The sequence below is a fragment of the Ahaetulla prasina genome, chromosome 2 (genome assembly GCF_028640845.1).
Source record: "Ahaetulla prasina isolate Xishuangbanna chromosome 2, ASM2864084v1, whole genome shotgun sequence".
NCBI classification, from domain to species: Eukaryota; Metazoa; Chordata; class Lepidosauria; order Squamata; family Colubridae; genus Ahaetulla; species Ahaetulla prasina.
This window is the reverse complement of record NC_080540.1, coordinates 77,600,620-77,615,020: the sequence shown is the minus strand read 5'-3', so window position 1 is coordinate 77,615,020 and position 14,401 is coordinate 77,600,620. Positions and strand designations below refer to the sequence as shown.

The following is a 14,401-nucleotide window of genomic DNA, read 5'->3' as shown; positions in this document are numbered from 1 at the left end:
GTCTTGGACGGGGTGAGGGTCATCTACAAGGTAATGTCCATCAAGATTGTATTTAGTGTTCTGATTCTTTTTTCCAATGTGTAAGACAGAGCATTTGCTGGTTGAGATTTGGAGTTGCCAAGTTTTTGATGATTCCGACACAAAATCAAGGTCTTTTTGAAGGGTAGCTGTATTGTTGGTAGTGTTAAATAGTTTAACATCGTCAGCGAAGAGAACTACAATTGCTTATAATATGGTCACAGAGATCATTAATGTATAATATGAAGAGTGTTGGTCCAAGAACGCTGCCTTGGGGAACGCCGCTATCGACAGGAACAGGATTTGATAGGGCACTGCCTATTTTGACCACTTGTTGTCTGTTTGACAGGAACGCTGTTATCCAATTATGGAGGGGTCCGTAGATGCTGTAGGATTTTAGTTTTATTTTATTTCTTGCCTTTTTTAATTTGCGAGATACCGAGCGTCATTCTGGAGTCAGGCATCTCTAGAAATGTGTTTTACAAATACATAAAAGAAATCAATCCAGGGTTTTTCTACATTGCAGCTTTAAGGTATTGACAAGCTGGAAATGAAGCCATCTTAAGAAATCTCTCAGATGTCCACCCCTTCTTCCTTTCTGTCTATTTAGTTGACTTGCAATTCTGTCTGGACCAATTCCTGATTGGTCAGTTCCCCTGCTCCTCTTGCAATTTCCAAAGGAAAAGGAAATGGTTTTGTACATTGCTGAACTGAGTTCTACCAAGAAAGCAACATGGAAATCTAATAAACTATTCTTTCTTTGAAAAACTAGAGAGATGCTTGACCAATGATGATTACAGAGGGAGTTCTCGCTCATCAACCACAATTGGAACCAGCAATTCCATTGCTAAGTCGTTAAGTGTGATATCACTTGACCACACTAACTTATGACATCAGTTCTGGCTGTGGTCATTAAGTGAATCACTGCTGGTTGTTAAGCGCAACATCCCATGACTGCAATTTGCAACTTCCTGATGGCTTCCCCATTGATTTGCTTGTCAAAATCTCTCTGTGAAGGTTGACTATGGCAGGGGTCTCCAACCTTGGTCACTTTAAGATTTGTGGACTTCAACTCCCAGAATTCCTCAGCCAACTCCTCTGGGAGTTGAAGTCCACAAGTCTTAAAGTGACCAAGATTGGAGACCCCTGGACTATGGGATGTTGTGACCATCGTAAGTGCATGCTGATTGCCAAGCACCCGAATTGCAAATACATGACTGCAGAGATGCTACAATGGCTAATATTTTGAGGACTAGTCATAAATCTGATTTTTCAGTGCCATTTGATCAGTCGCTGCACAGAAGGTCAATAAGTAAGGACTACCTGTATTATCTCGGGATTCCCATTCCAGAATGTTGAAATCCAGGATTACAGGAGCTCAAAGAGATGAAAATGGCATTTTTGTTCTGCTGAGCTGATTCTAGCCTTTGGGTTCAATCAGAATTTTGTACTGATAGATCACATTGCAGGGATCTGGTTTTTGTCTATTTGAAATAGCTCACTAAAAGAACTACACATTTTTAATTGGGGTGGGGAGAATGATTTTATCCCTGTTGATATAGGTTTTTTTACACTTCTTGCTTCAGTATACAGAATGAAATATGAACTGAGTATACATCCAGGTTGGAGCAAAGAGGTGAGATGGAAAATATGTGGCCTCTTTAGGAAAACATGCTTTCATGTATATTGTCCTGGGTGCTCCAGTATATGAAAGTATTGCATCTCAAATAGAAGCAACTAATTTAATTAGTACTCAATTGTTCAGTTTTGACTGATTACCATTTTTAGCTGTTTCAACCTTTACCTTCACTTTGTACAACCACAACATTCCCCAACAACACGATACAATATATTCGTACTTCTGCAATTAATGTCCAAGATACTGTCCAATACCTCTGGAAGGTACGATGATGTGGAAGATTGGATGAGCTCCTCTACTGATTGGGTTTTCTGTGATTTTTCTTTTTGTCTTATCAAGCTTTCGAAACCATGGAAAACCACCAGGCTCTGAGGACGAAACAGAAGAGCTATTCATACAGATTTATCCCTGTGATTGTCATAAGAAGTTCTTTGAGGACGCCTGAGCCAACGGTCACAAAGGACTTTCAAAGCCACTGTTGTCAGTCCGTGTTCTGCAAGCCTCAAGGGTTGAAAGCAGTTTCTTAGACTGAGAAGATGTATGTAAGAAGGTGCAATTAGAGAAGAGGGGCTTGTCACACAGGCATGCCACTTTTCTGTCGCTTGAGATGTTTGGGACTCCAGAAACTACCTATGACTGTAGTTCCATTTGTGCCTAGCATCTGATTTTGGGAACCATGGCCTTCTCTTAGGATTATACACAAAGTTACTGAATTTTAACTCTAGTTCTTCATAGGTTTTTCCCATTCTTCAAAATGTGCTTGAACTGAGGGCTGGGAGCTGGATGCTCCATTCTCCTTCACATTCCAGTTTGCCCCATCAACCCCCACCCCCTCCAGTGTTTGTTCCCTCTCATCATCCCTGCAATGGAAAGTCTGGGACGAAGGGAACTCTGACTAGGACCTAACACTGTTTCACTACTGAGTTAAGAGGCCATAGGACTGAAAGGCAGTGCAAACTGGCTGACTATTGACTGACACAAATGCTGGCCAGGCATGTCTTATCAGCCACCCAAAGCCATCCTGAAGCCATTCTAAAGCATTCAAATGGCAGTGCTTTTCATTGTTAATGTTGTGCATTGTTTTATGTATGCCTGGGATTTTTTTAAAAAAAAAAACAGCCTTAATCATTCCACTTTTATTTACATGTATACCTCATTGGTGCCCAGAAACTGGGAGCTTGGTTTATTATTTTTTGTGAGGTTCCTTTTATGTTTTTTTTTCTTTTCTTTTCTTTTGCCTAGTATCATACGTCATTAATCTCTTAACTTTGTACTGAGTTAGCATCTGGGCTGTTGTCGGCAGAAGCAATAGAGTGCAGAAGGCTATCAAGAGCACAATCCAGTGTGATAAGAAGAGCTTGCCTCTGCCATCCTCCTTTATCCTACTGTGCAATTCAAGTCCTTCTTAAGCCATTATCGGTGGACATGCTCAGAAAGATGGAGGAGCTACTTGGAACAGCGTGTTGATAAACCTGCCCGCTTGGAGCTCTTTGCACTGTAAACGGCAAGAGCCGAAAGAACACCCTGTGAAACAGCTCCTTTGGTGTTTTGTTTTTTTACTTTTTTTGTTGTTGTAAAAAAAAAAAATCCAGTAAATGTACAAATGCTCCAGTTCCCATTTGTTTGTGCTGTTTCCTGCCCGTCTTTCATCCACGCTGAGCATGTTCAAGAACAACAATTCATTGGTGTGACCCATAGGAGCTTCCATTCACCATGGGTAACAGCAAAATGATTCTCATGTCTAATGTTCTATGCAATGAAATTACAAAATTTTAAAGACAACTGTTAATATTTAATAAGTTCAATGTTATGTATAAGGATTTAATTGCAAATGTGCTATCAAGAACCTGGATAGATATCTTTATATCGAACACCTGTGTGTATGAAGTTTCCAATTAGTGGCATGCTTGACCCGTTCAAGGGACACTTTTGCCAAAGGGTAGCCATAGAGCCAGTGACTGTCTCTGTCTGTAGTAGAGCATGGCTTGCTACTTCTCTGCACGGTTTCATCTACTTAGAATGCTTGCCGTTCGTTCTTTGCTTGAAATTCTTTTTTTTTCTTCCAGTTGGTTCATCTTCTTTACTGAATGCCATTACAGATTTATGCACTTGTTATTGAAGCCCTATCGATGACACCATGAAGAGTAATTATTCCACAAAACATTACACTAGATTTTCTATATTTAATTACACTCACTCTAGGCCCCTTGACACGTCCTCTCCTGCAACTGCCTTGGGTCTACTTTTAGGGGCTTCTTGGCATGGTCCAAACCTAATGCACATTCTTCCTGTCCAAAATGTAAATGAAAATCCTATCTAAGTATTCAAGAATTGCAGCCTAGAAAAGTATCCCAAGAATGAAATATATTTACAAACATAGCAAGGAAGACTGAACAGGTCTGTTATTAATTAACACATCAATTCTACCTAATTCCTCTTTTCTGCCTTCTGAACTTGGAGAGCAAAGGTACAACTAATGACTGTTAATACATATAGAACTACTCAACCTACCTTTCTGAAATTCTGAAAATGTGGAAGCAGAGAACTAACCAGGTGGTTAGTTCAAGACTGGAGTAATTGCAGTGCCAAATCTGAAGCAATCCCACGTTTCCACCAGGCCCTTAATGCAGTGATGGCAAAGCTATTTTCTCCCTGTAGGACTAGATTGAAAGCCAGAATACCATGTAAAAACTGGAACAAAAATGTATGCCTTTTTATACTGAGAAAGGGAGTGGGGCAAGAGGAAGCTAATATATATTTTGCAAGTTAGATTCTTCAAAATGTGGAAAGTTTATAATCTTTTGATACAGAAAATATAGATTGTGTTCCTGTTTGGCAATGCACTTGACAAGGAAGCTACAGGTCCTAAATGTCACCTCTGTATAATGCTACAAATACATCAATAAGCTCTGAATCACACTGTGCAAGAAGGCAATTTTTTCAGGAGTACTGCTGACATGTATATTTTAGAAATATCTTTTTCCCACAGAGATTGAAATAAGATTTAGTAAAGGGAAATGCTAGGCCAGTGAGTAGTTTCATGTTAGCCATAGTGATACCATCCAGGTATCAGGTTTGCACAATCAACAGTTGATCCCAGCTGCTTGACTAAAATTCCTATCTAATATAAAGTATGTGAGAATATGTTTCACATACTCATGTGTTGCCTTTGCTTGCACTTAAAACACCTTAAGTTGTACACTAAAAAAAGTGTATGATGTGATCCTTAGGTAAGTGTGTGTTATTCTAAAAAAGCCTTATTATTCTAAGACTGTTTTGGACCACTGGCATATAAAGTGATATATCTCATCATATAAAAGCACTAATTTGGTATTTTTTTAAGCAGCAATCTAACAAAAGTCTTCCATGGTTACTACAAGCTCAAAGTATATTCTCCGTATCTTGACTCTATATCTTAGAATATATATTTATTTGCCCATGATTCTGGTTTCTTAGGTTCATGAAGAAGGTTTACAAATGCCCACTGGCTCTGTTGATTGAGGTGAAACAAGGCAGATTGAAAATCTATCAGCTTCATGGACCATGAAAACAGTACAGTTGTATCAGATCTCTGGTAGGGCAAGCATTCCGCCTTTAGTAGCCCTTTGTAAGGGCAAGTAGAAAGCTGTATCTGTGGTTATTCAGTGGATACTGACCACAGAATTCAGCTTCTAAGTCAGGCTGCATACATATTGGCTGTATGACCCTTGGCAGTATCTCCTTTGCCTGCTCTGTCTGTAGTTTGAATGAGTGTGAAACCTCTAAAGTTAAGCTAGTCATTTCCTAAGAGGCAGGACTTGGTGGAAAAACTCCTTGGCTGTGTGTTGCTCCACAATTTTACTTATAATCAACCAATTGCTTGTGTTTGCACAATACAATGTGCAATAACATAACCACATGCCTTTCATAATGCACTAAGTTAAAAGGTAGTTGACTAGTTTGTTTAGTGTCACATGCAGCATTTAAAACTATGGGGTCCTCGGTGCTTTCTGAATTTGGTGCACCAATGCTACCTAGTTTGGTAATGAAATGTTTGCAATGAAATAACCAAACCCAGAGAGCACCAAGGAACCCACCTGAGCTACAATATTTTTTTCTATCAGTAGCCTTTAAAACTCTTCATCTGCAGAAGTCCTTTTACCAGAGGAATTAACCCATTGTATTTAATGTGGATTCCTGCATAGGTCATTTGATTCTGTAGTTGGTTAGACTTAGGAAAACAAAGGCTAGATTTTTACATTTAATTGTGTTTCAGTAAATTTCCAGCATTGCTGAATTGGTTATTTTTCTAGCAAAAATACAAGATTTAGACAAGAAGCTTATCCTTTGTTCTACCGCAGTGAAAAAAAAAATAGCTCAGGAAAGCATTAAATGAATTCCATGGAATGCACACCTGCCTTGGTGGCAGAGATTTCACCTCAAACTTCTAGTTTAATACCAGTGCTTCAGTCTAGGTTTGCAGTAAGTGCAAAACTATCTGAATATTTGAATTATTTTAATAATGGGCAGTCTGGAAATCATTTCTAACAGAACAGGAGGATTAAAACTAATATTCCCAGTAGAACTTCCTCATGTGTGGTTTACATATAGAGTTTATTTAACATATGGGTACATCATCTTTTCAGGATAAATGCAATACATTTTGGGAAGTTATTTCAACTAGAATGGCCAACTGAAGCAGTGAGACTCCCACCATTCATTCACTCACTCACACACTGAATTCTGAGAAGAGGGATTTGGTTCCAAATGTAGAGGCCAAGCTATCTGGCAAGGACAAGCATGTTTTTTCACCCAGTTTCTTTCCAGCCACCCAGCCTCTCTTTTTCTTAGGCTCCCAGCAATGACAAGTGCATAATCTGAGGATGCTTCTTCAGAACTCTAGACTGAATTTGTGTTCCCTATTGATTTTCTCAACAGTGGCTGCTACAATCTCCCTTGACCCCTTCCATTGTAAATACCTGTACAGTATGTAAAATAAAAGTCTCACATGGTATGAAGAAAAACAACAACTCCCCAAGAAAACAATCAACTCACAGTCCCCTTTTGTGGGGGCTCCATCTCAATGACCAGCACACCTGCCAACTCTTGCTTTTGTGTAGAAAAAACAAAATCAACAAACAAAGCCTGGTGTTTGTAATTAACTTTTCTGAACTGTTTTCCTTCTTGCAAAGCATAGCAGAGTCCCATAAAGCTGTTGTGGCTGTCACATGACATGTACCGTCCATGCTCTCCTCCTGCCTTCAGTTTCGAATTTTTTTTTTCTTTTTTTGTATTATTTTGGAGGCGGCAGAGTTCTGTATAGAACCAACAACCCATCAAACAAAAGAAGAAGTTTACAGTTGTAAGTGCAATGACCTTTATCTGAACATTGTAAATGATGTGTGTGTCCTGCTGTGCTCTGTGAGAACTTGTAGTATTTCAGTGTAACACCTCATGTATTGTGATTCCGTATGGCAAGTTGCCCTACAAGGTATTTCTGTGGAAAACAGAATAAAAGAACTTGATATGATTTACAAGGTGCTTTAGCTTAATCTCTGACTCCTAGAAACACCTGAACTTGAAGGACTACCTTAGTAGAGTTTTCCTTAGTATGTGAGATCATTCAACCTCTTGGAGTCCCAAATGAGTTAATAGTAGCACCCAAAAATAATAAGTTTAAAAAGTCAGGCTTGAAAACACTAGTCACTGCATTCTAGCAAAATTGCCAGTAAACATGGCAGATGAAGCCAATCCAGATTGCCATGCACAGATTAGATCAAAGTTCACACTAGCTACCAAAAAGAAAACCAAAGCCATCCAGACCACATTCCACCACCAGCGGGGAAGTTACAGAAACACCAGTGGCTCAAAAAAATCTCAAAAGGCTGTTTCATAATTCAAGTAGCAAAGAATTATGGTAGTTCTTGGATGCCCAACAATCATACCAAAACAACCAGGAAGGATCCAAGGTATTATTTTCTTTATTGGTTCAGCAAGTCACCAGACCTAAGGATCAAGAATACATATAGGTTACAATTTTAAAAAAATCTTGAATACATATAAAATACAGTTAAGGAGATATATAGTCACTTGGATAGAATATAGGAAGTTACCTAGCAACAAGGGTGAAGCTAAAAAATTCAGTGAAACTTCCATATTTTTAAATGATTAAGTACAAGCAAGGTTTTCATCTATAATCTGATTTCTTGTTATGGTTGGAGTTGTTAGGATGCGAATGTGCTATGACTGTCACTTGTCCTTGAGTTGTTAGGTCTCCTTGGTAACCTATGCTTCTTTCTAAATCAAAAGGGGTCCTTTTTTGTTCTGTTTAGCACTATTTTATACAACTGTATGTGTTTGTGGTTGTTTTGAAGCCAAATGTGCTAAGAAAGTAAATTATCCCTTATTGCCAAGGGATTTCTCTCAGATTGTGTTTTATTGCAAGGGTATCTGCCTTAAATACTAGCAGCCCATATTGAAAACTAGTCTTCCTATCTTTATTATGATATGATAGAAAACATAAAAGCATAACTAATATGCATCCATTCCTGTCAAGAAAAGGACAATGTTCATACAAATGGACCCCAAAACTTATACTGTGCCAATCTCAATGGGCATTCTCCTATCTCTGAACTACACCTTCCCATAAATCCATATTATACCACAGGTATAATTAATCGATTAATGACACTGTTTAATATGCATAGTTCTGAACTTGTGTTGTTAATATTTGAGACAAATCTTCTAAGACAGAAAAAATATTTGGTACAGATCCAAATATCAATGGTAACAATGGATAGTTACGGATGGCAGCCGCATTTACAGTAGTTACAATAGTCAAACCTTCACATTTCCATAACGTAAATACATATGGATCAAATGAAAAGATTCCCTGAAATGAAGCTGGTAAAAACTTATTTGGCTTTTTACTGCATGCTAGACATTCAAGCCATTTGCATACCTGGATGCAACCCAAGGCTATGAATCAGAACAGCTATTAGCAAGATAAATACTGGTCTATAGTATGGTGTCTCTAATTTGATTAGATGTGGAGATGCTCAGTATGCTTTTCACAATGCATACAGTGTCATTTAGCAGGAGATAGAGATAAAGATGCCATTCTTTCCCAATTTACTCCCCTCAAAATGGGACTCCCTACTTCATGTGAACCGTATCATTTTAGTCCATTTCTAAGGAGGAATAACATAATGACATTTTATAATTCTGCAAGCAAAGTTCCATAGTGGTGTTATGGAGTTGTTCTTGCTCTCCAGCTATTTAGGAGTAAATATGTGCAGCAGTTGCTGCATTGTATTTTCTTTGCCCAAAGACAGGCCTGGTGACAGCAGACCTCCTAACAGCACCAAGGAGAATTAGCTCAACAACCAACTGGACAGTTACTCCCAGAAAAGTTCATTTAAATATGCTTCTCAACAAAAATGTGATGAGCACTTCTTAATGACCTTCCTCTAAAAGTGACTGGAATAGGATCATGCTAGAAAATATTCAGACATGTAGTCTGGCCACTAATACAGTGACTAGGGAAATTGAAAGATCTCATTGGATCAACAATAGAAATGTCCCCTCTCCATTTCACAATGAAAATTGCTAGTCAGAACTACAAACATCATGTTCAAATGATGGGAAAGAAAGACAGAGCACACAGCAGATGGAACAGTAGGTTGCTTAAGCTATCAATGGAAGTCAGCAATGGGAATCTGATGAAAAGGGAAAGTTTAAAATCATACAATACTTGGCTGAGGAAAATAATAGGGAGGGAGAAGAAAGGGATAGAAAATAATATGGAGGGAGAAGAAGGGATAGAAGGGGTAGTAAATCCTCATATTAAACCCACAATTAAAACAAAACAAAAAATCAAATCATTCTATTTTGATTGATTGATTGATTGATTTCACCATCCAACTCCAAAGGACTCTAAGTGGCTCTTAATATAAAAACAATGTAACAAGTTACAATCAAAACAAAAATCCCTTTATATAATGTTATAATTATATAAGCAGGATCTATTTATAAGATTTTAAGACAGGATCAGCAATACGTTGTTATTGAGTTATGATATGCTAAATCACTTAAATGTTTGATGAGTTTTTGACTTTTTTTTAGTATTTGAGTGCACTTGTATATTTGCCAAAGTGAATCCATGCTGTTGAACCGCTTCTATTGTGTGGGTTTTCACACATATGCATCTATACCTGCATATAGAAGCACAGGCATGGCTTATCACAAAGCCTCATGCATATTCATGGGCAATATGGAGGAAGATGCCCAAGCGAGGCTCCTTCCAATAGGAAGCCTGCATGAATTTACAATGAGAAATGTCTTTTCTCAGAGCTCCAATAAATCTCTTCCATCCCACTGAAATCTCTTACCCTTATGTGTTACTGTACCTGGATTTTTCTCACCCACCTCCATACGGATGCAGCTCCTACTCAGAGCCTGAACAAGACATCTGCCACCCAGGGCTTTGCGTGGCTGTTCTACTGATTAGATTCAAGCCAGACATGTCATTCAGCATGTGTCACTTGTTGCCTCCAGCCACACTTTCAGGAGGCTAGTTCGTCATTAGTTTTCACAGGGAGAAACCTCTTGACCCCTGAGAGTTTGCTGGCTAGATCAGTGGAAAAGACACTCCCCAAAAGACCAATTTTGTCATCAACAGCCGCAAGCAAAGAGGAGATTCACGCCTGCTGATAGCCAACGTCATCTAGTGCCAGATTCAAATTTAGAAAGAGTGGTTGGCAGATTAGTAGTTGCACAGCTTTCCTGTGGGAGTCGTGGGGCACATGCTATTCCCCGTTTTGTACTGGCACAGGAACATGTAAGCCTACACAGGCAGTGCTGGCACACAGTGAGGAAAGGAACCCTTTATTTGCCAAGAGAGGTGCATTCTTTCCCCCATGGGGTCATGAAGCAATTATTTCCAAGGTGACAGCCCAAAAAAAAAAAAAAAAAAAGTGAGACACTTCCCTTTGTACAGAACAGTTTTTCTCAACTTCAGCAACGTGAATAGAATAGAACAGAATAGAATAGAATAGAATAGAATAGAATTTTTTATTGGCCAAGTGTGATTGGACACACAAGGAATTTGTCTTGGGGCATATGCTCTCACTGTACATAAAAGAAAAGATATGTTCATCAAGGTACAACACTTATAACACTTAATGATAGTCTGGACTTTCAGAATGCTGAATAGAATAGTTAGAATGCTGGCTGGGGAATTCTGGGAGTTAAAGTCCACATACCTGCTAAGTTTGAGAAATGCTGGTTTGGAGAGTTTCCCTTCCTTCAGTGAAGAAGACAGTACTCCCTCTTCATGAACAGCTTCCAGGGACAGCTCTCCTTAGAAAGAAGAAACATTGTCTTCTGTTATCTCCATGAAACTGGCTTACATACATCCTGCACTAGCCTTCTAAACCCAAACTTCCGAAATATGTTGGGATAGCAATTTCTAAAGGCATTCTGCTTAGGAATTCTGGGAAATGCAGTTTCAACATATCCAGAAATAAAGAAAGTTGTGTTATCCAGTTTTAATCCTAAATTCTTAAAAAGTTGAGGCCTCATGATGTGCTACTATTTATTAAGCTCAATTATTTCCTTTAGAACTTTTAATGTTGTTTATTTAGCTCAGTCGCTTCCTTGGAATCTTCAGTGAGTTCCTTTAGGCCCCTCCTTTGCTTGTCGATCACTTTCTGTCTCTGTGACAGGATCCCTTGGTACCTCTTCATCAATCTCCAGTTCATGTGGCACTATCAGATATAGCACATCAGTGAAAATTTGGGGTAGAGAAAGAACCAGTGGGACATTAAGCAGCTGAGATTCTCTGCAGTTCTATCCTTGTTAAGCATTTCAGGAGGAACTGGGGTAGTGGGACTAATGACCTTATGCTTTTCTCATGCCCCATTCTGAAAACAATCACAGTAAGGAATGATTCTCCATCTGCTAAACATCAGTAGGCTGCAATGAAAACAGTGCATGGTTTCATATACTGTACTAAGTTTAACTATGATTTACAAAACAAACCATAATTGGCCCAAACCAACCAAACTACAAGTTTTAGTGTGTTACATTTAATGTTTACTTTTTTTTTTGTTTAACAGCAAGAATGATGAAGCAATTACATTTTAGTCTCTAACCAAAACATATCATGAAATCTAAAGCAGTGTAAAATATCCATACTATCACAGAAACTATAACTGCAGCATCCTAACTGATGAAGCATGAGCCAAAGGACAGGGACATAGACACACAATAGACACTAAATTGGAAGAGGCTTTGACAAATGGCTTTCCACTTTTGATTAGGGAGAATTGCTAACACACTAAATAAGATGCTGAGCTAAGCTTCTAAGTTATCATCACCTGATAACTATCTCCACGACATTTTGGTTATCATTCCAAAGATCTCTGGGAAATGCAAATGAGGCAAAATACCCAGAGCTGTGTACACCTAGTTTAAACCTAGTTTGGAAAAAAAATACTTTGGGCCTTTTCAAATGCAGCACCACTGAGCCGAGGTAGCACAGTGGTTAGAGTGCAGTACTGTAGGCTACTTCAGCTGAGGCTAGCTGCAGTTCAGCAGTTCAAATCTCACCAGCTCAAGATTGACTCAGAGGTGGGTAAAATGAGGACCCAGATTGTTTTTTTTGTTTTTGTTTTTTTATTTGCATTTATATCCCGCCCTTCTCCGAAGACTCAGGGCGGCTTACACTATGTTAAGCAATAGTCTTCATCCATTTGTATATTATATACAAAGTCAACTTATTGCCCCCAACAATCTGGGTCCTCATTTTACCTACCTTATAAAGGATGGACGGCTGAGTCAACCTTGGGCCTGGTGGGACTTGAACCTGCAGTAATTGCAAGCAGCTGTGTTAATAACAGACTGTCTTAGCAGTCTGAGCCACCAGAGTATTGTTGGGGGCAATACTCTGTAAACAGCTTAGAGAGGGCTGTAAAGCGCTATATAAATCTAAGTGCTATTGCCATTGGTGTTTTTCCCCTCAGATTTCCTCCATTAAAACAGTCTCGCAACACTTTAAGAGGGCTCGAACGTCATGCAGAAAGGTAAAGTCTCAGCACCACCACTGAAGCAGCCATGTATGGGGGAAGTGAATTGGGGGGGGTTCTTTTTTTTCATCCTGTAGTTCTAGAACGCAGAATACATCATGTGAAGCTGAAGGGGGGATTCTAGATAAGCAGCTCTTCACAGTGTGTGTGAAGTTCATCTAGGGAAGACAGTGTGCATAATGACAGAAAACTTGAACAGCTTTAATATTACTTATCTCTTTATATTATTTGAGCTTCACTATCAAAACCAATGTTTATTTCCATCTTAGATGTTATAGAAAAGAAATCGGGGTAGGTAGGGAGGGAATCTGTGGTACTCTTGAGCCACGGTGGCCCAGTGGTTAGAATGCAGTACTGCAGTGTAATTCTGCTGACTGCAGGCTGCCAGCAGTTTGGCAGTTCGAGTCTCAACGGCTCAAGGTTGACTCAGTCGTCCAGGTTGGTAAAAGGAGGAGCCAGATTGCTGGGGGGCAATATCTTCTCCGGTAATATTGAACTGCAAACCAGGGCATACAAAACTTTTGCTAGACCAATTCTTGAATACAGTTCATCTGTCTGCAACCTGCATTGCATATCAGACATTAATACAATCGAACAAGTCCAGAAATATTTCACGAGAAGAGTCCTCCACTCCTCTGCTCGCAACAGAATACCATTTGCCACCAGACTTCAAATTTTGGGATTAGACAATTTAGAACTTCACCGTTTTCAGTCAGACTTAAGCATAGAACATAAAATTACCTGCTACAATGTCCTACCTGTCAATGGCTACTTCAGCTTCAAGCACAGCAATGCACAAGCACACAATAGATTACAAACTTGTGGTAAACCGCACTAAACTTGACTGCAGAAAATACAACTTCAGTAACAGAGTCATTAATGCCTGGAATGCACTACCTGACTCTGTGGTTTCTTCCCCAAATCCCCAAAACTTTAGCCTTAGACTGTCTACTGTAGTCCTCACCCTATTCCTAAGAGGTCTTTAAGGGGCGTGCATAAGCATGAACGCCCCGTACCTGTCCTAATGTTCCCTTTTATATGTATCCATTTCATGTATTCATAATTATGTTTATGCTTATATCTGTTACCTATTACATGCTTGACGAAATAAATAAAAAATTAAATAAATAAATAAACCGCTTAGAGGGCTGTAAAGCACTGTGAAGCGATATATAAGTCTAAGTGCTATTGCTAAGTGCTACTTCCCAAGAATCACATTGGTCAGGAGTGATTGGGGCAGATGATGTCTTCCTTCAGATATGGAAGAAACCATCTCACTCCGGCCTGTCATACAGGGCTAAAAGATGAGCTGTGCGCACCTTTCGGAAAACGGGCATCCCCCCCCCCTAGTGGTATCTTCCAAGCACCCCTCTCAAAAAGGCTCAGCCGCACCTTTTTTCCAAGGACGCGCAGCTCTTGAAGCCGCGCCCAGCTCCCTCCCTAATCCTAACATTTCCCAAACGCTGTTTTTATTGGCATCTGACGTTTAAGTGGCTAAAGGTTTTTGCTGGCTTTCCATTGCAAAAAAAAAAAGGGGGGGGGAGTAAGCCCCGCCCTTCCTCTGAGCGGATTGGGCAAAGGACGCAAAACTTACGATGTCTTGGATCCAAAGGCTGCGCGTCCCCGCCCAGCTGCCCCTCGGCCCGCCCTGGATGGGACTGAACCGTTTCTCCGGGTG

General features: G+C 39.5%; 1 protein-coding gene and 1 long non-coding RNA gene across 2 annotated transcripts in view; one reads left to right on the top strand and one right to left on the bottom strand.

Annotated features, from left to right (window-relative positions):
• Nucleotides 1-2,636, top strand: part of BSN (bassoon presynaptic cytomatrix protein) — a 194,674-nt gene extending 192,038 nt beyond the window's left edge. The window contains exon 11 of the mRNA XM_058167840.1: nucleotides 1,997-2,636. The gene's annotated coding sequence lies outside the window, so the exon portion shown is untranslated. The remainder of the gene's footprint in view (nucleotides 1-1,996) is intronic.
• A 3,445-nt stretch (nucleotides 2,637-6,081) lies between these two features.
• LOC131190172 (uncharacterized) lies at nucleotides 6,082-14,387 on the bottom strand. Its single transcript, XR_009153251.1, has 3 exons — nucleotides 14,318-14,387; nucleotides 10,900-10,996; nucleotides 6,082-7,642 (listed from the first exon to the last, which is right to left on the bottom strand). It is a non-coding gene; the product is annotated as an uncharacterized LOC131190172 (long non-coding RNA).
• Between the last annotated feature and the right edge of the window lie 14 nt (nucleotides 14,388-14,401).